The sequence below is a fragment of the Coregonus clupeaformis genome, chromosome 8, assembly GCF_020615455.1.
Source record: "Coregonus clupeaformis isolate EN_2021a chromosome 8, ASM2061545v1, whole genome shotgun sequence".
In the NCBI taxonomy this organism is placed as follows: Eukaryota; Metazoa; Chordata; class Actinopteri; order Salmoniformes; family Salmonidae; genus Coregonus; species Coregonus clupeaformis.
Window position 1 is genome coordinate 42,276,662 of NC_059199.1, and position 20,717 is coordinate 42,297,378.

At 45.0% G+C, this 20,717-nt stretch overlaps 1 protein-coding gene across 1 annotated transcript in view; it reads right to left on the minus strand.

Moving 5' to 3' along the window:
* LOC121572068 (potassium voltage-gated channel subfamily KQT member 4) overlaps positions 1 to 20,717 on the minus strand; it is a 101,792-nt gene that overhangs the window by 78,874 nt on the left and 2,201 nt on the right. The window lies entirely within an intron of this gene.

Below are 20,717 nucleotides of genomic sequence, written 5' to 3' on the forward strand. Positions count from 1 at the left end.
CCCGATCCTGCAGGTTCATGCTCTACAACATTTGCAGAGTACGACCCTACCTTACACAGAAAGCGGCACAGGTCCTAATCCAGGCACTTGTCATCTCCCGTCTGGATTACTGCAACTCGCTGTTGGCTGGGCTCCCTGCCTGTGCCATTAAACCCCTTCAACTTATCCAGAACGCTGCAGCCCGTCTGGTGTTCGACCTTCCCAAGTTCTCTCATTTCACCTCCTTACCTTCAGGCTCTGATCAGACCCTACACCCAAACAAGGGCACTACGTTCATCCACCTCTGGCCTGCTACCTACCTCTACGGAAGCATAGTTCCCGGTCAGCCCAGTCAAAGCTATTCGCTGCTCTGGCACCCCAATGGTGGAACAAGCTCCCCCACGACAGCGGAGTCACTGACCACCTTCCGGAGACACTTGAAACCCTACCTCTTTAAGGAATACCTGGAATAGTATAAAGTAATCCTTCTTCCCCCACCCCCCATAAAAAAAAAGTGGTTGTCCTACTGGCTATCATAAGTTGAATGCACCAATTTTTAAGTCGTTCTGGATAAGAGCGTCTGCTAAATGATGTAAATGTAAGAGAGGATGATTGCCAGAGTGAGTGAGTGAGAGAGAGAGATGAAGTATCATCTGTAAGGTCTCATCACACACCTGCTGACATGGCCAAGAGTCCCCCAGAGCACTGAGCAGCTCTCTAAACAAAACAGGGGGCTTAAGACGTTTAATGCGCGTTCCTTTCTCAAATATATAAATATTTCTTCTCCTCTGCGCCTGTCAAATGTGCTGTATCTGCAAACACTACCTTGAACTACTTGTCACACCAGCTATCAATTCTCCACTGGTCGAAATCCTTAAATCTGATTAATTCAAAATAAAGCAGCAAAGGAAAAATGGGAACCATGGGAAAACGATTTATTGATACCTAAACCATGACTGTAAAAATATTATAAATACAATTTGGTTAATTTCACAAGGGGGAGAATAATCATCTTGAAACAGAAACAGAAGCAGCAGATTTTGCAGTATTTAAAAGGCAGACTCTATATAGTGCACTAGTTCTGACCAGAACCCTTTGAGCCAAAGTAGTGCACTAAATGGAGTATAGGGTGCCATTTGGGATTTGGCCCAGTCAGGCTGAGGCTGACCTTTAGGCAGTGTTTTTCTCCTGTCTGCCTGCCCTCATCATTGAGCCTGTTAACAAGGACTAACCTGCAGAGTCAGGAAATCAGGTGGAGAAAGATGGGGAGGGGGGGGACAGAGACAAAGAGGAAGACAGGGGATGGAAAAGGGGGGAGAAAGGGACAAGGGAGAGAGAAAAGGGCGAATAGAGTAGAGCAGGAGAGGAGAAAGAGGGATGGGTGATAACGGAGAAATGTGGCGCTGAGAAAGAAGGAAGAAGGAAGGGAAGTAGAGACGAAGAGAGAGGAACTGAAAAAGAGAGGAGAGAAGAAATTGAGGAAGGGTTGGGTTGAGAAAATGTGTTGAGCAATAATAAGAAACAGAAAGAGAAACGGAGCAACCCTGAGAATAACAGTTAACAGGGAGGCAGAATGCAACCCTGAGAATAACAGTTAACAGGGAGGCAGAATGCAACCCTGAGAATAACAGTTAACAGGGAGGCAGAATGCAACCCTGAGAATAACAGTTAACAGGAAGGCAGAATGCAACCCTGAGAATAACAGTTAACAGGAAGGCAGAATATAATGTGTGTCAGTCGCCTGTGTCATTATAACACAGACATTACATGTAACTATTGGTTATCCTGTACCAATATAATTGGTCAGCCATGCACACTGTATAACACACACACACACGAAGACATAAAACACCATGCATGCATGCACACACACACGGCCCCTGCTTAGTGCAGGCAGGCCAACCAGGCCTTATAAATACAGGCCTATATTATGCATTTGTTTTAGTCCCGTCTCCATGGTGAGGTTTCCCCACATGTTTATAGAAGCTGCCGTTTTAAATTAAAATGGTCGTAACACTTAAGCAGCCAGGCCTTCCACCATGCTGCTGGCCGGGTACAGCCAAAGAGAGAGAGACAGAGAGAGAGAGACAGACAGACAGAGAGACAGACAGAGAGACATACAGAGAGAGAGAGAGAGAGAGAGAGAGAGACAGTAATTGGACCTGGGACTTCCCAGGAACAACAACAAGGGCTTCCATGGATCTGTGAAGTGAGTGTGTGTCACTATATTAGGATAGATTAGTCCAGCACTGTGTCAATGAGTGCAGTGGTGGTTGACGTGGTGGGCAACAGGGAGACAAAAGCAAGTGGAGCGTGTGTGTGTGTGTGTGCGCGCAGAGTATAGGTGAACGGTCACTGTCAGGACTAGAATACTGTTTACCATCTATAAGAGAAACTAAATGAGTTACAGATGTAGGCTCTTAATTTGACCAGTTTTGTCACAGGTCTAAAATAATCCTGCAGCAGAAGGATTTGATTATTCCAACCCAAAAAAAAAAAGATAATTTCTAACAGAAAACATTTTTGGATAGGCGGCAGTAGGCTATAGTTTAGGTGTGAGATGTAGTGACACAAAGAACTGTGGGTTTTCCAACTAGCTCTCACAGTCTCACGTCAGAATTAGACGTTCATCCATGTTTCTCAAAAATCAAATTTCGAAGTTGTTCGAAACGTCACATTTCGAAGTGTTTAAGGTTAAGTTTAGGCATTAACTCCAAATGTTTAATGTTAGGGTTAAGTTAAGGCATTAACTCAGACATCTTAAGGTTAGGCATTAAACTCCAAATGGTTAAGGTTTGGGATAGGTTTAAAATCTCAAAAACGACTTTCTATCTCTGGATTCGAACTTGCAACCTTAGGAATCAGAGGAAGATGCTTACTGAAACCTACTTGAAGGTAAGAGCACTCCCTGTTGCCCCTAGTAGCCGGTTTCTACGCAATATCCCAACGTCCTCAGACATGGATGGACGTTTAATACTGACTTATATCACGGGTGACCTGGCTGGGGTTGTCAGTGAATTTATGTTAATCACAAGGCTCATTTGAACTTCCTGCGGCGCAGGAGAATTCTCTGTGACAACAAAGTGATCAAATTAAGATACTACATCTGTACGTTTTGTCACCGTTTAGACTAGAGGGACTGGTTAATGTTGAGTTATATAGCTTTCCTACTAGGTTGTATAGGTTCTGTATATCTACCACCAATCATGGCTGACATGTTGCCAAAGCCACCATTAGGAACAAGCATGTTCAAAGATAATGGCAATGTAAACCTATCGATTTATTTTGACTGTCCTAGCGTGTGTTTTACACCGCTGGAGAGGAGACAAGGGGCCTGCTTTCTAAGCACTACGCAGGTTGACGTTTATTGTCATGAATCTTGCCCTGGCGGCAGAACTGAGCGAGTTCCGCAAGATGGGCCAGATGCAAAGTCTAAATTGTCTATACCGCAAAAAAATCATGAAAAACAATTAGCTTTTTGGTCTTAATTTAAGGTTAGGGTTAAGGCGTCCGCATGCTTCCCAGCCTAAACAGTTCGGTAGGGTTTATGCATATATTATGATGACATTGTGACATTTTTGTTCGTTTTGGACCTCGTGAGGGTTTTTTCGGTTGTTCGGGCACACAATTTTTTTTCTGGAGGCAAGCCGAAGTTCGGAGCTGAAGTCTATGCCCCTTCGTCGGTGATTGGTCAACAGTAGGGATTCTTCAGTAAAGTCATCATTGTCATTCAACGAGATACGACTCATTTTCATGCACATTTTTTCATTGAAAAATACTGCACTAAACGTCTTATTTAGACGTAAAATTGCGCGACTAATTTTGACGTTTTTGCCAAAGAGATCTTAATGACAGATTGAGTTATCTTAGATTAATTCTGACTATTTTGAGGAAGTGCATACTGGCTACGGCGTCTCAAAATGGACAAAGAGTACTATTGCAGTTTTTTTCAAATTTTTTAAGTGAAGGTCTTAAGTGCACACCCGTTCGGTTCGGCTAGGCGCCAGCCGAACTGACGCATGGTGATGCCTTTAGGCATTTGGGTTAGCAGTGTGGTTAAGGTTAGGATTAAAATCAGATTTTATGCTAGTCACCAATGCAGAGCTGCCTGCAGAGCACTCTCACTGCTCTTAGTAAAACACTGGTGGTGCTGCAGTCAACTGACTGACTGACTGGTCATAGTGGTCAGTTTTTTTTTGTAACATAAAATAGGTCACACGCTTGCACAAAGGCAAAAAAGAAATTGTTGACATTGTGAAATAGATGGTGGCGTAATAGTATGAGGTGTTGAAGAGAGATGTGTTGATGGTTACAGCGTGCCAGCTCTCACTCTCAATCACACACACACACTGTACCACCAGTTACGGAAGACAGTATCCACGAAACAAACAGAGGACACACTCTAGCTCTTTGTCTATAAACAGGATTTAACACTCGCAGGCACAGCGCTGCCTCTGAACCTTTTAACTGGGTGACGCTTCAAAGACCCTCTGTCCCAAATGGCACCCTATTCCCTACATCGTGCACAACTTTTCCCTATGGGCCCTGGTCCAAAGTTGTGCAGTATGTAGGGAATAGGATGTAATTTGGGACACAATCTCCCTCTCAACAGCACACAATGCATTTCCCGGGTAGGACTGCCATAGTACGTAGAGCTTTACTGGCAGTCTTCTCTCTTGATGCCAACGTCATTAAACAAAATCAATGTATATTTTATATTTGAGAATCTTCAAATAGCCACCCTTTGCCTTGATGACAGCTTTGCACACTCTTGGCATTCTCTCAACCAGCTTCACCTGGAATGCTTTTCCAACGGTCTTGAAAGAGTTCCCACATATGCTGAGCACTTGTTGGCTGCTTTTCCTTCACTCTGCCGCCCGACTCATCCCAAACCATCTCAATTGGGTTAAGGTCAGGGATTGTGGAGGCCAGGTCATCTGATGCAGCATTCCATCACTCTCCTTCTTGATAACATAACCCTTACACAGCCTGGAGGTGTGTTGGGTCATTGTCCTGTTGAAAAACAAATGATAGTCCCACTAAGCCCAAACCAGATGGGATGGTGTATCGCTGCAGAATGCTGTGGTAGCCATGCTGGTTAAGTGTGCCTTGAATTCGAAATAAATCATAGACAGTGTCACCAACAAAGCACCCCACACCACAACTCCTCCTCCACCATGCTTTACGGTGGGAAATACACATGCAGAGATCATCCGTTCACCCACACCGAGTCTCACAAAGACACAGCGGTTGGAACCAAAAATCTCCAATTTGGACTCCAGACCAAAGGACAAATTTCCACCGGTCTAATGTCCATTGCTCGTGTTTCTTGGCCCAAGCAGGTCTCTTCTTTTTATTGATGTCCTTTAGTAGTGGATTCTTTGCAGCAATTCGACCATGAAGGCCTGATTCACACAGTCCCCTCTGAACAGTTGATGTTGAGATGTGTATGTTACTTGAACTCTGTGAAGCATTTATTTGGGCTGCAATTTCTGAGGCTGGTAACTCTAATGAACTTATCCTCTGCAGCAGTGTTAACTCTGGGTCTTCCATTCCTGTCGCGGCCCTCATGAGAGCCAGTTTCATCATAGCGCTTGATGGTTTTTGCCACTGCACTTGAAGAAACTGACCTTCATGTCTTAAAGTAATGATGGACTGTCATTTCTCTTTGCTTATTTGAGCTGATGTTGCCATAATATGGACTTGGTCTTTTACCAAATAGGGCTATCTTCTGTATACCTTGTCACAACATAACTGATTGGCTCAAACGCATTAAGGAAAGAAATTCCACAAATTAACTTTTAAGAAGATACACCTGTGAATTGAAATGCATTCCAGGTGACTACCTCATTACGCTGGTTGAGAGAATGCCAATAGCATGCAAAGCTGTAATCAAGGAAAAGGGTGGCTTTTTGAATAATCTCAAATATAAAATATATTTTGATTTGTTTAACACTTTTTTGGTTACTACATGATTCCATGTGTTATTTCATAGTTTTGATGTAGAAAATAGTAAAAAGAAAAGAAAAACCCTGGAATGAGTAGGTGTCCAAACTTTTGACTGGTACTAAACTCAGCAAAAAAAGAAACTTGCCTTTTTCAGGACCCTATCTTTCAAAGATAATTCGTAAAAATCCAAATAACTTCACACTGTTTCCCATGCTTGTTCAATGAACCATAAACAATTAATGAACATGCAACTGTGGAACGGTCGTTAAGACACTAACAGCTTACAGACGGTAGGCAATTAAGGTCACAGTTATGAAAACTTAGGACACTAAAGAGGCCTTTCTACTGACTCTGAAAAACACCAAAAGAAAGATGCCCATGGTCCCTGCTCATCTGTGTGAACGTGCCTTAGGCATGCTGCAAGGAGGCATGCGGACTGCAGATGTGGCCAATAAATTGCAGAGTCCGTACTGTGAGACGCCTAAGACAGTGCTACAGGGAGACAGGACGGACAGCTGATCGTCCTCGCAGTGGCAGACCACGTGTAACATCACCGGCACAGGATCCGTTCATCCGAACATCACACCTGCGGGACATGTAGAGGATGGCAACAACAACTGTCCGAGTTACATCAGGAACGCACAATCCCTCCATCAGTGCTCAGACTGTCCGCAATAGGCTGAGAGAGGCTGGACTGAGGGCTTGTAGGCCTGTTGTAAGGCAGGTCCTCACCAGACATCACCTGCAACAATGTCGCCTATGGGCACAAACCCACCGTCGCTGGACCAGACAGGACTGGCAAAAAGTGCTCTTCACTGACGAGTCGCGGTTTTGTCTCACCAGGGGTGATGGTCAGATTCGCGTTTATCGTCGAAGGAATGAGCGTTACACCGAGGCCTGTACTCTGGAGCGGGATCGATTTTGAGGTGGAGGGTCCGTCATGGTCTGGGGTGGTGTGTCACAGCATCATCGGACTGAGCTTGTCGTCATTGCAGGCAATCTCAACGCTGTGCGTTACAGGGAAGACATCCCCCTCCCTCATGTGGTACCCTTCCTGCAGGCTCATCCTGACATTACCCTCCAGCATGACAATGCCACCAGCCATACTGCTCATTCTGTGTGTGATTTCCTGCAAGACAAGATTGTCAGTGTTCTGCCATGGCCAGCGAAGAGACCGGATCTCAATCCCATTGAGCACGTCTGGGACATGTTTGATCGGAGGATGAGGGCTAGGGCCATTCCCCCCAGAAATGTCTGGGAACTTGCAGGTGCCTTGGTGGAAGAGTGGGGTAACATCTCACAGCAAGAACTGGAAAATCTGGTGCAGTCCATGAGGAAGAGATGCACTGCAGTACTTAATGCAGCTGGTGGCCACACCAGATACTGACTGTTACTTTTGATTTTGACCCCCCCCCCCTTTGTTCAGGGACACATTATTCAATTTCTGTTAGTCACATGTCGGTGGAACTTGTTCAGTTTATGTCTCAGTTGCTGAGAGATATATATATATATTTGGTCCTAACTCAGCCCCTTCGGAGTGTGGGGCCTTTCCTTTCTCTATCACATACCCCTCTGTCATTGGCCTGTCCTGGCTATGAAAGCAGCTCCAGTGTGAACGGGTAGCGTCATTCACCAGAAATAAACCCCTGGCGCAGGCATGGCCTTCACACCCAAAACCTGCAGTATTCCTGGACTGGTTAGCTAGAATAACATTACATAAACACAGATTATCAGCGATTATGGGGTGTCAACACCCAGACGGATCATATTATACTGCTGGACCACAATGCAATGGGGCCCGGGACGTTGATTGTCTGGTCTATCCCAGGGTTCATATTCGAGAGACTCAAATGTGGTATGCATGTATTTCTGTGTTATGTATAGTGCAGAAATACATGCATACCGATTGCTCAGTTTGGCCGGGCGGCCAGCTCTAGGAAGAGTCTTGGTGGTTCCAAACTTCTTCCATTTAAGAATGATGGAGGCCACTATGTTCTTGAGGACCTTCAAAGCAGCAGACATTCTTTGGTACACTTCCCAAGATCTGTGCCGACACAATCCAGTCTTGGAGCTATACGGACAGTTCTTTCGACCTCATGGCTTGGTTTTTGCTCTGACATGCACTGTCAACTGTGGGACCTTATATAGACAGGTTTGTGCCTTTCCAAATCACCTCCAATCAAGTTGTAGAAAACATCTCAAGGATGATCAATGAAAACAGGATGCACCTGAGCTCAATTTGAGTCTCATAGCAAAGGGTCTGAATACTTACGTAAATAGGGTATTATTTTTTATAAACTTGCAAACATTTCTAAAAACCTGTTTTCGCTTTGTCATTATTATAATTTGAGGAGCTGATACTGATATTGCTGCTTTAAACAATTGTATGATAAAGAAGAACAACAGGATAGTTATTCAGTCAGGCTAAATAAAGCTGCAGCCTTGACCCATGTCCTAGAAGAGATGAGGTGAACATAATACCCCCTCACACACACACGCACACGACTTGACACACAGTCTTACATGATTCGACACACTTCATGCACGCACACACAAACGCACAACTTGACACACAGGTTTACATGATTCAACATGCACACACGGCATGGCCGGGCCTGGGTGAAAGTGAGCCCTGAGCTCTGTGGTGAGGCATAGATTAATCTGTCATTATTGGGGGGGGGGGAAACCAAACCCCTACTGGCCTTTCCTGGGACAGACATCTTGTTCCCATGGGGACCAATTCTGCCCTGAAAGGGAAAATTAATACAGCATCTCCCCATCGCCTCATCATCCCCTTCAGAATCCCCCTCCCACTGGAGGACAGAGCACTGCTCCCTCTATCTGTATATCTTGCTCTCTCTCTGTGTTTCTCTACCTATCTCTTTCTCTCCATCTACGACAATTTCTAACTCTCCTCTCTCCCGCGATCTCACTTTCTCCCTGAAATTCCTCATCTTTCCTTCACTCTATTTTCATTCCAATGTCATCCTCTACATCAATCCCTCTCTTCCGTCCTCCCATCACCAATACTTACCTGTCTTTCTCTGTTTCCATTCCAGGCGCACTTCTCTCTCAACACATTATTCTCTCTCTGCATCTGTCCCCTCCCTCCCAGTCACACTTCCGTGCTAGCTGGTTGTGCTGGCCGCGCCGACAAGGGGCTTTGACAGTTGCTGCAGATATCTGACAGGCCATCGAAAGAGACGTCAAGCACATGACAGAGACCCACTGCTGGACAAACACATGCCAGATGCAGGCAGGGAGAGGGGGACAAGGGGGAAGCGGGGTAGAGGAGAGGGAGGGAGAAAGGGAGAAACATTTTCAGAGAGAGGAAGTGATACACTACGAGAGAGAGAGGGACGGGAGAGTGAGAGAGACAGTTCTAAAGCTGAAGTTAAGCCCACAGAACCCTTCCCAGTCCCCTATAATAACACCCCCTCGATTCAGTCCCCTAGAATAACACCCCCTCGATTCAGTCCCCTAGAAAAACACCTGAGTCAGTCCCCTAGAATAACACCCCCTCGAGTCAGTCCCCTAGAATAACACCCCCTCGATTCAGTCCCCTAGAATAACACCCCCTCGATTCAGTCCCCTAGAATAACACCCCCTCGATTCAGATCAGAGGAACACAAACCAGACCTGATCCAATCCAGTTACTCTCACCCTAATCTCATTAGCCACTCAATTACATAATTAGAGTTTCCTTCACACAAGTGGTATGTAAAAAAATAACAAGCTGTGCTCCTTCATCAAAGGGGTAGTGTGCAGAGCTGCTGCCGTCTCCCAGGCTACGTCCCACATGGCACTCTATTCCCTATGTCCCCAGAGGGCTCTGGTTAAAAGTAGTACACTACAGGGAATAAGGTGCCATTTGGGACACACTCCCTGTCCCAGTCCTTCACAGCAGGGTATAATGAGGCATAATGTGGGGGAGGGGGAAGAGAGAGAGAGAGAGAGAGAGGGGTTTAGAGAGAGAGGGAGGGGTTTAGAGAGAGAGGGAGGGGTTTAGAGATGGGGAGAGAGGGAGACGGGTTTAGAGAGGGGAGAGAGATAGTTTTAGAGAGAGACAGAGAAATTAACCACAGTGACAAATGATTTGATGAAGAATGCAAAAACCTAAGAAAGAAATTGAGAAACCAATCCAACCAAAAACATAGAGACCCAGAAAACCTGAGCCTACGCCTTCACTATGGTGAATCACTAAAACAATACAAAAATAATGGTGTTGAAGTCGGAGTAGCATAATTGAATAATGCTACAGTTGAAGTCGGAAGTTTACATACACTTAGGTTGGAGTCATTAAAACTCGTTTTCAACCACTCCACAAATTTCTTGTTAACAAACTATAGTTTTGGCAAGTCGGTTAGGACATCTACTTTGTGCATGACACAAGTAATATTTCCAACAATTGTTTACAGACAGATTATTTCACTTCTAATTCACTGTATCACAATTCCAGTGGGTCAGAAGTTTACATACACTAAGTTGACTGTGCCTTTAAACAGCTTGGAAAATTCCAGAAACTGTGTCATGGCTTTAGAAGCTTCTGATAGGCTAAGTGACATAATTTGAGTCAATTGGAGGTGTCCCTGTGGATGTATTTCAAGGCCTACCTTCAAACTCAGTGCCTCTTTGCTTGACATCATGGGAAAATCAAAAGAAATCTGCCAAGACCTCAGAAAAAAGAATTGTAGACCTCTATAAGTCTGGTTCATCCTTGGGAGCAATTTCCAAACGCCTGAAGGTACCACATTCATCTAGACAAACAATAGTACGCAAGTATCAACACCATGGGACCATGCAGCCGTCATACCGCTCAGGAAGGAGACACGTTCTGTCTCCTAGAGATGAATGTATTTTGGTGCGAAAAGAGCAAATCAATCCCAGAACAACAGCAAAAGGACCTTGTGAAGACGCTGGAGGAAACAGGTACAAAAGTATCTATATCCACAGTAAAACGAGTCCTATATCGACATAACCTGAAAGGCTGCTCAGCAAGGAAGAAGCCACTGCTCCAAAACCGCCATAAAAAAGCCAGACTACGGTTTGCAACTGCACATGGGGACAAAGATCGCTTGTCTGATGAAACAAAAATAGAACTGTTTGGCCATAACGACCATCGTTATGTTTGGAGGAAAAAGGGGGATGCTTGCAAGCCGAAGAACACCATCCCAACCGTGCAGCACGGGGGTGGCACCATCATGCTGTGGGGGTGCTTTGCTGCAGGAGGGACTGGTGCACTTCACAAAATAGATGGCATCATGAGGAAGGAAAATTATGTGGATATATTGAAGCAACATCTCAAGACATCAGTCAGGAAGTTAAAGCTTGGTCGCAAATGGGTCTTCCAAATGGACAATGACCCCAAGCATACTTCCAAAGTTGTGGCAAAATGGCTTAAGGACAATAAAGTCAAGGTATTGGAGTGGCCATCACAAAGCCCTGACCTCAATCCTATAGAAAATGTGTGGGAAGAACTGAAAAAGCGTGCGCGAGCAAGGAGGCCTACAAACCTGACTCAGTTACACAAGCTCTGTCAGGAGGAATGGGCCAGAATTCACCCAATTTATTGTGGGAAGCTTGTGGAAGGCTACTCGAAACGTTTGACCCAAGTTAAACAATTTAAAGGCAATGCTACCAAATACTAATTGAGTGTATGTAAACTTCTGACCCACTGGGAATGTGATGAAAGAAATAAAAGCTTAAATAAATAATTCTCTAATATTATTCTAACATTTCACATTCTTAAAATAAAGTGGTGATCCTAACTGACCTAAGACAGGGCATTTTTACTAGGATCAAATGTCAGGAATTGTGAAAAACTGAGTTTAAATGTATTTGGCCATGTGCACACTGCCCACAAAATGAGGTGGAAACTGAGCTGCACTTCCTGACTTCCTGCCAAATGTATGACCATATTAGAGACACAATTCGAAAACAAATCCAATTTGGATAAACTCCCATATCTATTGGGTGAAATACCACAGTGTGCAATCACAGCAGCAATATTTGTGACCTGTTGCCACAAGAAAAGGGCAACCAGTGAAGAACAAACACCATTGTAAATATAAACCATTTTTATGTTTATTCATTTTCCCATTTGTACTTGAACTATTTGCACATCATTACAACACTTCATATAGACATAATGACACTTGAAATGTCTTTATTCTTTTGGAACTTTTGTGAGTGTAATGTTTACTGTTAATATTTGTATTGTTTATTTAACTTTTGTTTATTATCTTTTTCACTTGCTTTGGGGGGCTTTGTTGTCGTCACACCATTTACCTTCTAAGAACTCTGCCAGTTTCAGGTACTTCAACCCAGCCTTCTCTAAACACCTCTACCATCCTGAACCATACTAAACTTTCTGGCCTCCCTCTCAGTCCTTACTCAATTCACCTCTCTGACAGACGCATAGAGTAAGACGAGAATGGCCATCGAGGGAAAAAAACAAGGAAATCAAGACAGTGTCGGGGACAGAGAGAGAAAGTCAATTAAACAAGTCGATTGAGCGAATGAGAGATGATATTCCCACATAAGAGAATGGACGATGGAGGGAGGGAGGGAAAAAATACATCCATAGAGAATCCTTAATGGAGCAAAATTTACACTGCCGACTGAGGTGAATTGATAAAAGCAGAGTAATGAACAACAAGCAGCTAATCTGCAGTCAGGAACAAGTTAAAGCACTCAAAGTGCTGTGTGGCGTTTCTCCCTTCAACCGCTTTATGGGCTACCTCCCAAAATGGCACACCATTCCCTTTGTGCACTACTTTAGACCATGGTCCATAGGGCTCTGGTCAAAAGTAGTGCACTATGTAGGGATTAGGGTGCCATTTGGGATGCAGCCTCCTTACTCATCAATAAAAACATGAATATGCTGCCTGACGGGCGGCAAGCAAACGTTGAAACCAAAAAAGCTAATTGCCGACACTATTTAGTCGCATTAATAATCAAAAACAGCCACAGATGTCACGCTGTGACTTTTGGAAGGGGAGATAGTGGTTTTTGTGCCGTGTGGTTACGAAATGGGTTAGGGTTCGTTGTTGTTAGCAAACTACTGCTCACACGCACGTGACTCATTGGACAGGTAGGTAGTCAGAGACTCAGACCGACCAACCGACCCAGACCAAGCCAAGACAGGTGGGGAGATGGAGGGGGAGAAAGCCCCAAGATCAGCATGGTTGTGTGGGATAAGAGCACTTGGCTTACATGCATTTACAGTGCTTGAAGTGGACTGATAGGTGCCGCTTTTTATTTTGGATGCTGGTACTGTTTATATTTAGGTGCCAGAACGCAAGAAAATGTGAGGTGCCGGTACTCAGTACTGGTCTGTTCAGACCCAAGTCAAGCACAACTTATTTATAGATTACAAGTGGGCAGGCCACCTCTTTTGGTGCCCAGGCCTACAGGCTTAAGTCAATTCACAACTGTAATTCAGACACTATGTTGACTTTCACATGTATCCAAACTTGCGAGCAGATATCGTGAACATTTTGGTCAAAGACTCTTTGTAGTATAAGTCATGGTAGGCTATTGAGAAGTGACAGACAGAGGCCTTGTACTCATCATCAGGTCCTGTTCATAGTCAAGAGTTAATGGATGAGGCAGTGCTATCATGGAGAGATTGAAGACCTATCACACACACACACAGAAAGACAGACAGACAACGAGACAGAGAGAGAGAGACAGAGAGAGAGAGACAGAGAGAGAGAGAGCGTGAGAGACAGAGAAAGAGTGAGAGAAGGTCCATATTCCCATTGGACTCATGATCGCTGTGTAATTTCTTTAAAAAGCACAAACAATGCATTATTAAAAGGCAGCACAGCAAGCGCTAAAGCAGTCCCTTACACACGCAATTCCTCTGTCTGTCTGTCTGTCTGTCTGTGTGTGCTTCTGTGGCAATTCACAAAATACTTGAGGACTAGATGTGTATGGCAATAGTCATTTTCTGTTTGGTTAATTTGAGAGAACATTTGTACAAATCAACAGAAGTTAAATAGCTACGTTGGAGATACAGCGCACTAACATGAGGCAAGAAGTTGAACAGCCCAAAGTAAGAGCACAGTTTGCCTTGTCCTCAGCTGGTTTATGTCATTGGTTACCTCATAAAACCTGTTGTCTGTCTCCCTGACCAACGGTAGCATCTCAATTAGCCTCCACTCACCATCTCTGGGCCTGTATTCATAAAGAGTCTCAGAGAAGAATGGCTGATCAAGGATCAGTTTTGCATTTCAGATAATGAATACAATTATATGGACAGGGGAGACCTGGGCCGGTATCCACAAAGCATCTCAGAGTGCTGATCTAGGATCAAGTCCCAATCTGTCCATATAATCTTATTCATTATGATTTATAAAGCTAAACTGATCCTAGATCAACCCTCCTACTTTGAGAGGCTTTGAGAATACAGGCCCAGGACTCTCAAACCTCTAACTAAGACCTAGACACACAATCATCAACCCCTTTCTGTTGCTCCTGGGCCATATCTACTCTCCCTTCTGTTTCTTTAGCACAAAGACATCAATAATAGATTACTGGTGTATTTTCACCCTCCCTCTATAGAATCAATCAATCACTCCCTCTGGACAGTTCTCTCTCACTTGCTTTTCCTGTCCCATCCCACAAGTGTGGGACGGGAACATTGTGCTCATGGATCTATGAGTGACCCCCCCGAGCCCCTAGCTAAATTGGTTAAGACATTGTTGCCTAACAGCTCCGGTCTGGGCTTTGGCCTTGCATTCGCTTGGCACCGGCTGGTACATACAGTACCAGTCAAAAGTTTAGGCACACCTACTCATTCAAGGGTTTTTCTTTATTTTTACTATTTTCTACATTGTAGAATAATAGTGAAGACATCAAAACTATGAAACAACACATATGGAATCATGTAGTAACCAAATAAGTATTAAACAAATCAAAATATATTTATATTTGAGATTCTTCAAATAGCCACCCTTCGCCTTGATGACAGCTTTGCACACTCCTGGCATTCTCTCAACCAGTTTCATGAGGTAGTCACCTGGAATGCATTTCAATTCACAGGTGTGCCTTGTTAAAAGTTAATTTGTGGAATTTATATCCTTCTTAATGCGTTTGAGCCAATCAGTTGTGTTGTGACAAGGTAGGGGGGTTATACAGAAGATAGCCCTATTTGGTAAAAGACCAAGTCCATATTATGGCAAGATCAGCTCAAATAAGCAAATATAAATGACGGTCCATCATTACTTTAAGACATGAAGGTCAGTCAATACGGAAAATGTAAAGAACTTTGAAAATTTCTTCAAGTGCAGTGGCAAAAAACCATCAAGCGCTATGATGAAACTGGCTCTCATGAGGACCGCCACAGGAATGGAAGACCCAGAGTTACCTCTGCTGCAGAGGATAAGTTCATTAGAGTTACCAGCCTCAGAAATTGCAGCCCAAATAAATGCTTCACAGAGTTCAAGTAACAGACACATTTCAACATCAACTGTTCAGAGGAGACTGCGTGAATCAGGCCTTCATGGTCGAATTGCTGCAAAGAAACCACTACTAAAGGACACCAATAATAGGAAGAGACTTGCTTGGGCCAAGAAACACGAGCAATGGACATTAGACCGGTGGAAATGTGTCTTTTGGTCTGGAGTCCAAATTGGAGATTTTTGGTTCCAACCGCCGTGTCTTTGTGAGATGCGGTGTGGGTGAACGGATGATCTCCGCATGTGTAGTTCCCACCGTAAAGCATGGAGGAGGAGCTGGTGTTATGGTGTGGGGTTGCTTTGCTGGTGACACTGTCTGTGATTTATTTAGAATTCAAGGCACACTTAACCAGCATGGCTACCACAGCATTCTGCAGCGTACGCCATCACATCTGGTTTGCGCTTAGTGGGACTATCAGTTTTTCAACAGGACAATAACCCAACACACCTCCAGGCTGTGTAAGGGCTATTTGACCAAGAAGGAGCATGATGGAGTGCTGCATCAGATGAACTGGCCTCCACAATCACCTGACCTCAACCCAATTGAGATGGTTTGGGATGAGTTGGACCGCAGAGTGAAGGAAAAGCAGCCAACAAGTGCTCAGCATATGTGGGAACTCCTTCAAGACTGTTGGAAAAGCATTCCAGGTGAAGCTGGTTGAGAGAATGCCCAGCGTGTGCAAAGCTGTGATCAAGTCAAAGGGTGGCTACTTTGAAGAATCTCAAATATAAAATATATTTTGATTTGTTTAATACTTTTTTGGTTACTACATGATTCGATATGTGTTATTTAGTAGTTTTGATTTCTTCACTATTATTCTACAATGTAGAAAATAGTAAAAATAAAGAAAAACCCTTGAATGAGTAGGTGTGTCCAAACTTTTGACTGGTAAAGTACAGTCCGACCGCCAAAGACAGTCGCCGGCTTTTAGACTGTGTCTACGTCCCAAATGGCACCCTATTCCCTATGTAGTGCACTACTTTTTGGACCAGAGCCCTATAGGTCAGCCAAAAGTTGTGCACTATATAGGGAATAGGCTGTCATTTGGGATGCGAACAGAAGCCCCTGACCCTGAGGGACCCCTGTAGGGAGAGGAAGAGGCCATGTGATCATCTATATGTGGCATGGGTGGCAGGTGGGAATGGGGTCACAGGTCAGATAGAAGATCACTGGATGAATCTGATCCAGCTGAATGCCAGGTATCTGACGGGTTGACACCACACGCGCGCAGTTTATCAAGGTCCTTATTCTCCTAACCCACATCACACTCTCTCTCTTTTACAAACCGACATGATGTCCTAGGTTTGATGAAGGAAGTTGGCTGAAGGGAGACAGAGGTTTCAGGCTTTTAAGTAAGTGGTGCTCCCGTTTTAAAATGTGGTACTTAACTTTTAACGGTCTCCGTGACATTTGAACAGAAGTTCGTCGGGCGTATGAATTCACTGTGTGTCTTAGCAACGGTTCAGGTTGGTGAGCACAGGAATTCCTAGGACCAGGTTGTCGGGAAGAGCAGCAGGCGTCCCAAATGGCATCCTATATTCCCTATATAGTGCACTACTTTTGACCACAGCCCAAAAGTAGGGCACTATATAGGGAATAGGGTGCCATTTTGGACGCAGATTCATTGTCGGTTTTAACGACCCTCCGTATTCTCACAGGTTCTCATAGGACACATAGCTTTCAGTTCAGCCTCCTCTTCAGTTCTCACCCCGAGCCCTGCCAGCTCTCTAGTCAAAACATCACCAGTCTGGAGCAAGTGTGTGAAACCAGAGGAACCCTGTGAATGGTGCTGTCTCTGTATCTCTGGTTCAGCTGCTGCAGCGGAAGCTTGAGAGAGGGACTGAAGGGGGTTTCCAAGGAAGAGGTTTTGGGTAGAAGTTGCACATAGGCACAGATCTACGATCAATTTACCCTCCCTCAAATGCTAGCGTTTGAGAGAAGGCAGGGCTGAAGTGGGCGCCTGAGGAGACTGACATTATAGTCGAGGGCTACTTCACTTCCTTTCCTATACATGTAACCCTCCCAAGAGGGACTCTCTCTCTAGAAAATGACACATCTGCACCAGATGCCTTCCCATCGTCACAGCCCAGGACTAATTAAACTATGTAGGGATATTAGCACTCGATGCACACAGCACTGTATGGCTCGATTCAATTCTGATAGATTTTATTTGTATTTATTTAACCCTCATCTTACCAGGTAGGTTGACTGAGAACACATTCTCATTTACAGCAACGACCTGGGGAATAGTTACAGGGGAGAGGATGGGGGGGGTGAATGAGCCAATTGGAAGCTGGGGATGATTAAGTGGCCATGATGGTATGAGGGGCCAGATTTGGAATTTAGCCAGGACACCGGGGTTAACACCCCTACTCTTACTATAAGTACTATGGGGAGAGAGTCAGAACCGTTTAACGTCCCATCCGAAACACAGGACCCTGTTCCCAATCACTGCCCTGGGGCATTGGGATCTTTTATTTTAGACCAGAGGAAAGAGTGCCTCCTACTGGCCCTCCAACACCACTTCCAGCAGCATCTGGTCTCCCATCCAGGGACAGACCAGGACCAACCCTGCTTAGCTTCAGAGGTAAGCCAGCAGTGGGATGCAGGGTGGTGGCTCCCTGGTACAGCACCGTTCTGTAGTTATTCTCATGCTACATGACTATTCTAATTAATCACACACAAATGCATAGCTCAGGGTATAATAACATGGAAAACAGTCCATAAGAACAGTCCGTGAGAGACTCGGAGGGCCTGGCATCTGAAACATGAGCTCATCACCTCTTACCGCCTGTCTGCCCACTGCTCTGAAATAACAACAATAGAACTGCCAACATACTCTCTCTCTCAGCTGTGAGATGGGCTCCACTAATATCAGAGGAATAGCACCAGTACTGACTGAGTACCAGTGAGGAATGATCTTTAAAATGGGGGAGAGACAGGGTTGTGATGGTTCACACAGCAAGCACTGTGTGTGTGTGTGTGTGTGTGTGTGTGTGTGTGTGTGTGAGACAGAGAGAGCGAGGGACAGCGGAGAACAACAAGAGGAGTGCCTGCACGGAGGTGTGTATGTACTGCTGTGTGTGTGTGTGTGTGTGTTTGTATACAGTAGCATAAGGAAAGAGCAGTGCATTAGAAGAAGTATATGTGGCCCTCCCTGGGTTTCCCCTCTGGTGTAAACACAGGGTGACACTGGCAGAGACAGCTGGGCTTGTCTAAACAACCCCAGGGTAAGACACTGAGGAGGGCACACAATCCTTCCCCTTAATCAGAGTTCTGTCCGACGGGCCAGTGACTCCTGTCAGAGAGAGCCTTCAGACGGGCCAGTGACTCCTGTCAGAGAGAGCCTTCAGACGGGCCAGTGACTCCTGTCAGAGAGAGCCTTCAGACGGGCCAGTGACTCCTGTCAGAGAGAGCCTTCAGACGGGCCAGTGACTCCTGTCAGAGAGAGCCTTCAGACGGGCCAGTGACTCCTGTCAGAGAGAGCCTTCAGACGGCCAGTGACTCCTGTCAGAGAGAGCCTTCAGACGGGCCAGTGACTCCTGTCAGAGAGAGCCTTCAGACGGGCCAGTGACTCCTGTCAGAGAGAGCCTTCAGACGGGCCAGTGACTCCTGTCAGAGAGAGCCTTCAGACGGGCCAGTGACTCCTGTCAGAGAGAGCCTTCAGACGGGCCAGTGACTCCTGTCAGAGAGAGCCTTCAGACGGCCAGTGACTCCTGTCAGAGAGAGCCTTATACATCATAGATACATAGAGTTCTAACTAACACACACTAGAGCAAGGCAGGGTGACAACCCCTGGCTGTCTGACTGGAGGATGAGGACTGGGGTTTAAGGAGGGGGTTTCTCTGTCCTCACGGACTCCTGACACCGTCTTGTAGCGCAGTGTTTCCCAACTCCAGTCCTCCAGTACACCCAACAGCCCAACTCCAGTCCTCCAGGTCCCCTAACAGCACACATTTTTGTTGTAGCCCCAGACAAACTCACCTGATTCAACTCACTGAGGGCTTGATGATTAGCTGGCAAGCTGAATCAGGTGTGCTTGTCCAGGGCTACAACAAAGACGTGTACCATTGGGGGTACGGGAGGACTGGGGTTGTTGTAGCGTGACTAGCGTCCCATCCTTGTTACCGGTTGAAAAAACTGATTTTGGTGTTTTCTGTGAGTTGTGCTGCCCCCATCACACCAAACTCCAAACCCTTACACAGTGCATTAGAGGTATAAAAGGAAAGCTGAAATCTTTCAAATCTGTAGTGAGTCTCAATGGAGCTTTGATTCTGGTGGAGTAAAAAGCCCTGATTCTTATGAGTTGCCAAGAGGAGTGTTGTGCCGGGCCCTGTGTAGTTCTGATAAGCCCAGAGTTCAGGGCCGGCTCTCTGGTTCTGGATACAAACAGGGTCGTGTTCATTAGCACACACTGTGGAAAAACACTTCAAAACATTGAGCAACGGAAAATGAAAAAAAGCATTTCTTATTGGACAAGTTAAGATGGTACCTTCCTGTGGCACTCGGTTTTGAACCGTTGCCATTTGTTCCGTGCCTAGTGAACACAACCCAGCTGTATGGATTCAGAGTGCTGGGGATGACCTCATCTGTCCCAGTGTTATAGGAGATAAGTTATTGGATTGTATAGGTCCATGTATATATTGTATATATACACACGTCGGGGCATATGTGCAAAGGGAACTCGAAACAATGACGAATCACTTAAAGAGTGGAAAAGATCTTCCCCAAGTCGTAACTCACAGTTAGCATAGTAATATTATGGTTGTCCATAGTAAGCTACACTATTTGCCTTTAAGTTTGTTTTTTTTGTTTTTATGTGTCTATCAGGTGAAATTAAACTGATAGGCGTTTTGGTGATTCCATTCCGTTTTTATGCATTTATTATTTACCTCAACTGTCACTAAAACGCTTCCGTAAACAAAACTTGTTCAAAGGAAATGTTTTCTTTACACAATTGGCCCTACATTGCCTAAACATCATACTGTTACCATGGTTACCCCATGGACATTCAGTCTGAAAAAGAGTCTCTCAAGCCAGAATGTTGAATACAATTATATTTACACTTACTTAACCGGTTGTCCGCGCTGTTGGTCCTTTTGACGTAGGAAGTGGAGATGAAATATCCACAGGAAAGTGTTGTTTACCCGACTTTTTGCGGAGCAGGTAGGTTCTGTCGCTTGTATTTTCAATCTCCTAACGCATCGCACGTGATGCACAATATGTAAACAATAGTCGAATATAACAGCACCTTCCCTGCAATCAGTTGAAAGTGGGACAATGGTCAGTCTGTGGTTCGGTTAAACTCAGCCATTGTTTACATA